Source organism: Bubalus kerabau, chromosome 15, assembly GCF_029407905.1.
Source record: "Bubalus kerabau isolate K-KA32 ecotype Philippines breed swamp buffalo chromosome 15, PCC_UOA_SB_1v2, whole genome shotgun sequence".
In the NCBI taxonomy this organism is placed as follows: Eukaryota; Metazoa; Chordata; class Mammalia; order Artiodactyla; family Bovidae; genus Bubalus; species Bubalus kerabau.
In genome coordinates this window covers 41,032,859-41,040,435 of record NC_073638.1, presented here as the reverse complement: position 1 = coordinate 41,040,435, position 7,577 = coordinate 41,032,859, and the positions used below count along the sequence as shown (strand labels likewise).

The 7,577-nt window shown below is 38.8% G+C and overlaps 1 non-coding gene across 1 annotated transcript; it reads left to right on the top strand.

Moving 5' to 3' along the window:
• The first annotated feature begins 2,206 nt into the window (after positions 1–2,206).
• On the top strand, positions 2,207–2,279 carry TRNAG-UCC (transfer RNA glycine (anticodon UCC)). Its single transcript has one exon. It is a non-coding gene; the product is annotated as a tRNA-Gly (tRNA).
• The last annotated feature ends 5,298 nt before the right edge of the window (positions 2,280–7,577 follow it).

The following is a 7,577-nucleotide window of genomic DNA, read 5'->3' as shown; positions in this document are numbered from 1 at the left end:
TTTCATAGTTCCTTTACAGTGTTGTGTTAGTTTCTGCTGTACAGCAAAGTGAATCAGTATACAAAAGTATCCAATCTTTTTTAGATTTCCTTCCCATTTAGGTCACCACAGATCATTGAGTAGGGTTCCCTGTGGATGGAGTGGGAGGTTGGGGTTAACAGATACAAACTTTTATGTATAGAATGGATAAACAACAAAGTCCTACTGTATAGCACAGAGAATTATATTCAATATCCTATGATAAACCATAATAGAAAAGAATATTTTTAAAAGAATGTATATGTATGTATGGCTGCATTATTTTGCTGCACAGAAGAAATTAACACAATATTGTAAATCAACTATACTTCAATATAAATATTGATTAGAAATAAAAATACAACAGACCACTTAATAATCAAATTACTGAAAAAAATGGTTAAAAAGAAATTCTTACAAGCAGTCGGAGGAAAACAAATACATTATGTACAGAGAAATGAAGACAAGAACGACAGAAGATTTTAGGTCAGAAACTGTGCAAACCAGAAGAAGATAAAGCTATCAACTGGAGTTTTGTGCCCAACAAAAGTATCTTTCAAAAATGAAAGTGAGCTAAACACTTTTTAAAACAAACAATATCTGACAAAATTCATTACCAGCATAGCTGCACTATAAAATATACTAAAGGAAATTCTTCAAGCATAAGAAATAATACTATTTGGAAATTTGTATCTACCCAAAGGAATCAAGAGCAATATGTGGACTAATATAAAAAATATTTTCCACTGTTTAATCTCTTTATTAAAACTGTCTACTTAAAATAAAATAATACCAGCATCCCATAAAACGCGACAATAGTACAAAAAAAGAGAAAAGTTTCTTACACTTCACATGAAATGGTTTAACACTATCTGAGAGTAGACTGTGATGAGTTAAAGATGTATCAATATATTGTAAATGGTAGAGGAACCAATAACAAGATAAGGTAGAGGTATAGCTAATAAGGCAACAAAGAGATCAGTTGGAATCATAAAAATAATGCAAAAAAAAAAAAGGAAAAACAAGGAATGAAAAACAAATAGGAAAATAGAAAACAAACAGCAATATGGTAGATTTAAACCCAGACATATCAATAATCACATTAAATATAGGCAATCTAAACACTGCAATTAAAAGCAGAGATTGTTAGACTGGATTAAAAAAAGCAAGAACCAATTTTGTTCTATCTATAAGAACCCACTTTAAAACTTTAGACACTAATTTGTTTTTAATATAAATTTATTTATTTTAATTGGAGGTTAATTACTTCACAATATTGTATTGGTTTTGCCATACATCAACATGAATCCGCCACGGGTGTACACATGTTCCCCATCCTGAACCCCCCTCCCACCTCCCTCCCCATACCATATTTTCCACCCATCTGCAAAACTTGAAATTTAGAGGGACTTCCCTGGTGGTCCAGTGACTAAGACTCTGCCTTCCCAATGCAGGGGGCCTGGGTTCAACCCCTTGTCAGGGAACTAGATCCCACATGCCTCAACCAAGAAGTTGTATGCCCAAACTAAAGATCCCACATACCACAACTAAGGCCCAGTGCAGACAAATAAAGAGACAACTTTTTTTTTTAGTTAAAATTTAGAAACATGAAAGTTTTAGTAGTACACGGAGATGAAAGGACATGTGATTCAGTGAATTTGCAAATAAGAGCTAGACTCATTCTGAAAACCAAAATATGAGCAAAGAAACATAATCTGACCAAATGGAACAATGTGTCTGACAATGGGATGGCAAAAATAAACATAATAATAATTAAAATAAATAAATAAAACTGTAGACACAAGCAAGTTAAAAGTAAAAGAATGCAAAAAGATACACCGTGAAAGCACTAATTGAAGGTAAGTTTGAGGTACATTAATACAGAGAAGGTATTGAAGGTACATTAATACAGAGAAAACACTTTTGGAGAAGAAATATTAAAATATAAATTTATAATAATAATAATATAATATAAAATAATAATAAATTGATTAATCCATCAAGAGGAGAGAATAGACCTAAATGTATATACAGTTAATAACAGAACCTCAAAAAAGGAAGTAAAAAACTGATAGAACTGAAGGAAGAATTAGATAAATCCACAATTGCAGTTGCATGTTTTAACACTTTTCAGTACTGAACAACTTGGTGAAGATCACTAAAAATATAGAAAACATGAATGGGGAATTCCCTGGTGGTTCGGTGGTTAGGACTCTGCACTTCCACTGCAAGGGGCCTGGGTTCAATCTCCAGTCAGGGAACTAAGATCCCACAAGCTGAAACAGAAACAAAACATGAATAAGCCAAACTAAACAGACCTGTATAGAACATACCAGTCAACAACAACGGAGTACACATTCTTTTCAAGTACACATGTAACATTTACCAAGAATGACTATATTCTGGACCATAAAAAGCCTATAATTAAAAAAGATCAAGACTATATAATGTATGTCTTTTGGTCACAATGAAATTAACTGAATCATTAACATAAAGATATCTGCAAAAAGCCAAATGTTTGGAAATTAACAACATGCTTACAAATGATCCATTTGACAAAGGAGAAATCAAAAGGAAAAAGACAGTATTTTCAACTAAATAAACATAAAATCACAAAATGTCAAAATTTCTGAGATAGGTGTAAAGATTAGAAGTGCTTAGAGGAGATTTCACAGATTAAAGAAATAGAGGGAAGGTGTGGTGAGCACCATAGGTAAAAGCAGAGGGAGGGAATGTTCATCTGGCAGAAGCAATAAATGCTCACCACCTCTTCCCTCTGTCCTACCTCATCAAGCTTCTGTTACATCTCTTTTATCCTCTCAACTAGATGTTTCCAAAACATGGATACAATAGAGCCATCTCTATCAACATCAGCCATTTATCTTCTTTAACTCATCGTAGTTATATTTTTGTAAAAGACGGAAATCCAAAAAGGAGGAGATACATGTGCATGTATGACTGACTCACTGTGCTGTACAGCAGAAAAGAACACAGCATTATAAAGCAACTATACTCCAATAAGAAATTTTTTAAAAAACATTTTTCTGCCCTGCCTATAGTTTCGCACTCACACCTCCTTCTGACCAACATCCACCCAAAAACACACGCGCACACACAGCTAGGGCCAAACTGAACGAAGGATGACCACCTGACTCCAAATTAGCCAGTATGTTGAAAGCTAAAAAAGTGAAAATGTTAGTTGTTCAGTCACATTCTACTCTTTGTGACCCCATGGACTGTAGCCTGCCAGGCTCCTCTGCCCATGGAATTTTCCAGGCAAGACTACTGGAGTGGGTAGCCATTCCCTTCTCCAGGGGATCTTCCCAACCCAGGGATCAAAACCAGGTCTCCTGCATTGCAGCCGGATTCTTTACAGTCTGAGCTACTAGTTGCCTAAAAATCTGACTTTGTGTGACCTTGCACCAAGAGAAGAGCGAGGCTGAACAGATTCTATCCTGAGAACTTGATATGAGGCATAAGATTGCTGACAGTTGGTGGTGAAAAAGTCTTGTAAACTGAAAATAATGGCAAACGTTTGCAAGTTGATGAGTAAAAGGCGGAAGCTGTTCTGCAGAGAAAGGAAAATGGAGCTGACAAGAAGGAAAGAGCAGAGAAGAGCCCGTGGCCCAAGAGAGAGAAATAGAACCAGTAGCCAGCTGCTTCTGTTCCTCTCCATCTCCCCTGATGCTCGACTGCACTTGATTTCATGTCCTTTGATTCTGTGAGAGCTCTGCTTCCTTGCAATAAACACTATTCTTTACTTGAGTAACTCTGAGTTTTGTTTTCTTGCAACCCAAGGAACCATAACTTGAACAATTTCATGTCTTTTTAATTGCCTCCCAGCATTGCATGGTAACTTCTTTAATGTTAATCAGTGTCTTTTATTTCATCTGTATAACACAGCTTATAGTCACCTGACTTGAATTATATAAATGCTGATAAGGTTCACAATGAATTAATTCATTAATCTGGTTACTGACACCTCTACCACCATCAGAATCATGAATTGCTTGTTTTGTCTGCTCTATTGAGTCCTTTGTGAATCTTTTTTTTTTTTCTACTCCCTTTGGCTCTGGTGGGACTAAGAATCTCAGGCTTCCAACCCCCTCCCACTGAAGCAGGCATATGGCTCTCGGTTTAGGTCAATCAGGCTCTCATTCGGAATCTCAGTCATCGGATAGTAGTTTCTTAAAGAAATGTTGATCACTTGAGAACCCTGGAGCTTCCCTTGATAACTGGCCTTTCGGGCGTCTGATTGTTCAGCTTTTTCTTCAGTCCTAGGGCTGTTCACTATCCTTCCAAACCTCCCCCCTTTTCTAGTTTAAGTAGTCAGAGTCCATTTCTACTGCTTTCAGCCTGATTCCTCTCTGATACAGGCTGGTTCCCAAAGAGGTCAGTTTCTTCCCTGGCTATATAGAATAACTGGAGGAAATTCTTCTTTTTGGAAAGAGCAGCTAATTTTGAAGCATGCTATCTTTGAAACAAATAAAATATTTCTTTATTGATCAGTTGCCCCACTGCGGTCTTCTTTTATATATCACCAACCCAACCTCTGGGTTGCCTTTTCTGCAACAGGCATCATTAATTTTGCCTCAGTTGTTTATACTCAACCTCATCCTCATCTTCTATGAGTGAATGAGTCATGAACATGACCCTTTAGAGGTGTCATATGCATTTGGGAAACCAGGCAACTGAGGCTAACTTCACTTAGCCAAGTTAACACTTTTTCTACAGCAATATAAAGCAGACTTCAATCTTTGGGTCTGAAGGATCTACAGAAGGCATCTCCCAGGCTTGAATCTGGTGTCCCAGTTTCCGATGATGAACCCACTGTGGCCCTTTGAACCAACATCCCTCCTTAAAGAGAAGCAACACATAGGGTGTTGGCTCTGATTCTTCCAAGACCTCAAGTTCCAAGGCAGTTTGTCTCCTCTCAACACTCTGACTCATTATCCTATTTTACTGAAGTACTTAGAATGAGAGCTCTGGAGAAGTGCTCTGTGCAATTACATAAATGAATAGACACATTTATTTGAAACATTTTCAGATTTCCTAGAAAGAAATTTTATGGTCTTTCCCTGACACTAATTTCTGAAACTGGGTAACAACAGTCCTGGAGGTTTCCTTGCCCTGCCCAGGGACTTGCAGTTCCAAGGTGATATAAAACCCAGTCATTAGCTATTCATTCATTTTGCAAATCATTGTTGAGCATCCACTGCATGCCAGGCACTGTACTGCGAGTTGGGTATATGATGGAGAAGAAAACAAATACAACCCTGCCTTCAAGAGAACACAGTCCAGTGGAGGAGAGAGGAAAAAAATCATACATGAATAACTGCATGTGTACATGTATGTGTGTTGCTCTGTTGCTTCAGTCGTGTCCAACTCTGCAACACTATGGACTGTTGCCTAACAGACTTCTCTGTCCATGGGATTCTCCAGGCAAGAATACTGTAGTGGGTTGCCATGCCCTCTCCCAGAGAATCTTCCCAACCCAGGGATTGAACCCATGTCTCTTGCATCTCCTGCATTGCAGGCAGATTCTTTACCCACTGAGCCACCTGAGAAATATCAATAGCATTAGAATGGAATATTAGATTGCAGAGGGCAGAAGAGTCTCCCTGAAACCTGAAGGATAAGAAGTGAGGAGAAGTGGAATCAAGTAGATGGAGCAGCATAGATGAGGCCTAGAGGTAGGAAAGAGCTCCTCATGTGTTTGAGGAACTAAGTGGAGCTCTGTTTAGGCATATTTAGACTAAGACGCTTATGATGTATCCAAGTAGAAAACTCAAGTAGGTAGCTGAATCAAGTAGCTGGATATGTAGGACTGGAGTTCAAATGAGAGAGTGAGATGGAGATACAAATATGGTCATTATCAGCATGTAGATGATATCTTGGGCTATAAAAATCAATCATTTAGGAAGAGAGAAAGAAGCAGCCCTGCAGAACACCAATATTTAGACATTGGAAGATAGTCTATAACAAAGACTGAGAAGAAATTGTCATAGACATCAGAGATAAGAAGAAAATCAGTGGTGTAAGAGTGGTCATCTGGATCTAATACAACTGAGAGAGTGAGTAAGATGAAAAAATAAATTGTCCATTGAACCTGACAACATGGAGATTACAGTAACCTTGACACAGGAAGTTTTGGTGAAATCGTGCAATGGAAGAGACATAATTTGAGAATTTTGAGGTGATAAAATGTGAAATAGAGATAATCATGTAAACAAATATTTTGAGACATTAAGCTGTGAAGGGATGCAGAGAAATGGGCAGTAATTGGAGAGGGATGAGGAACCAAAGAAGGACTTTAAACATAAAGGATAGTCAATCATGCTTATGAGCTGAAGAAAATAGTCCCACTGAAAAGGGGAGGGATTGATCATTTAGAAGGGATAGGAGATAACCGGAGAAGTAAATCTTGAGAAAGTGAGCGAAGATAGCAACAAGAGCCTGTTAAGGACCTAGCTCTAGGAGATTTTGAGCTGTGATAGAAGCAACACACTTTCTCTTTGTTCCACCCACTTAATGAAATCCTTAACCTTTTATTCTGACATCCACTGCAGCATGACTGTTACGGATTGAATTGTGCCTCCCCAAAAAGATATGTTGGAATCCTAACCTCAGTGCCCTAGAATGTGACCTTAATTAAAAACAGGGTCATAACAGATGCAATTAGTTAAGATAAGGTCACACTGGAGTAGGGTAGGCCTTTAATCCAATGTGGCTGGTGTCCTCATAAGCAGAGGAGAAGAGACAGGGATACACGGAGGAAGAATGGCGCATGAAGACAGATGCAGGAATTGAAGCGCAGCAGCTGAAAGTCAAGGAATATCAGGAATTGCTGGCAAACCATCAGAAGCTAGGAAGAGGCCAGAAAGAATTCTCCTCCACAGGTTTCAGAGACAGCATGACCCTGCCAACAGGCTGATTTTGGACTTTTAGCCTTCAGGACTATGAGGCAGTAAATTTGTTGTTTTAAGTCACCTGGGCTGTGGTATTTCTTTATGGCAGCCTTAGAAACAAATACAGCTTCTATCATCCCTGTGGTCCCCACAGACACCTGCCTTTCTGCCAGACTGAAACTTCTCTAAGTGAAAGAATTTAAGTCTGCCTGGAGTTTCTGGTCCCTTTCTAGTGGATGAGCTTTATTCAAAGTCCCAGGTCTCTCCTGCCCAGCCTTAGAAAACCAGGTAGTGCTGAGCTCTGTGCTAAGTTAGCCAAGCACAAATTTGTCTTGGTTTTATAGAGGCTTAACCTATCCCAGCCTTGGCCCCAGGGGAGTCCATTTGACATGGTGGACATGGCAACCATCCAGCTGAGGAAACTATTCCCTTACTAGCAATGCAAGAAAAATCCCTTCTGAAAGAGACCAGAAGAGATTCAGGCTGAGCCTTCTGCACAGCAACCCAGGGAAGATAGGATCCTTTTGTGCTGGGGTGTTTGCATGAGATGATGGAATGAGCAAAGCAGGGATCAGCCAATAGCATGAGGAAGAGTGAGTGATACCATATCGGGTGGAGGTGGAGGGAGGCGCTATATTAGCCAAAGTGTTT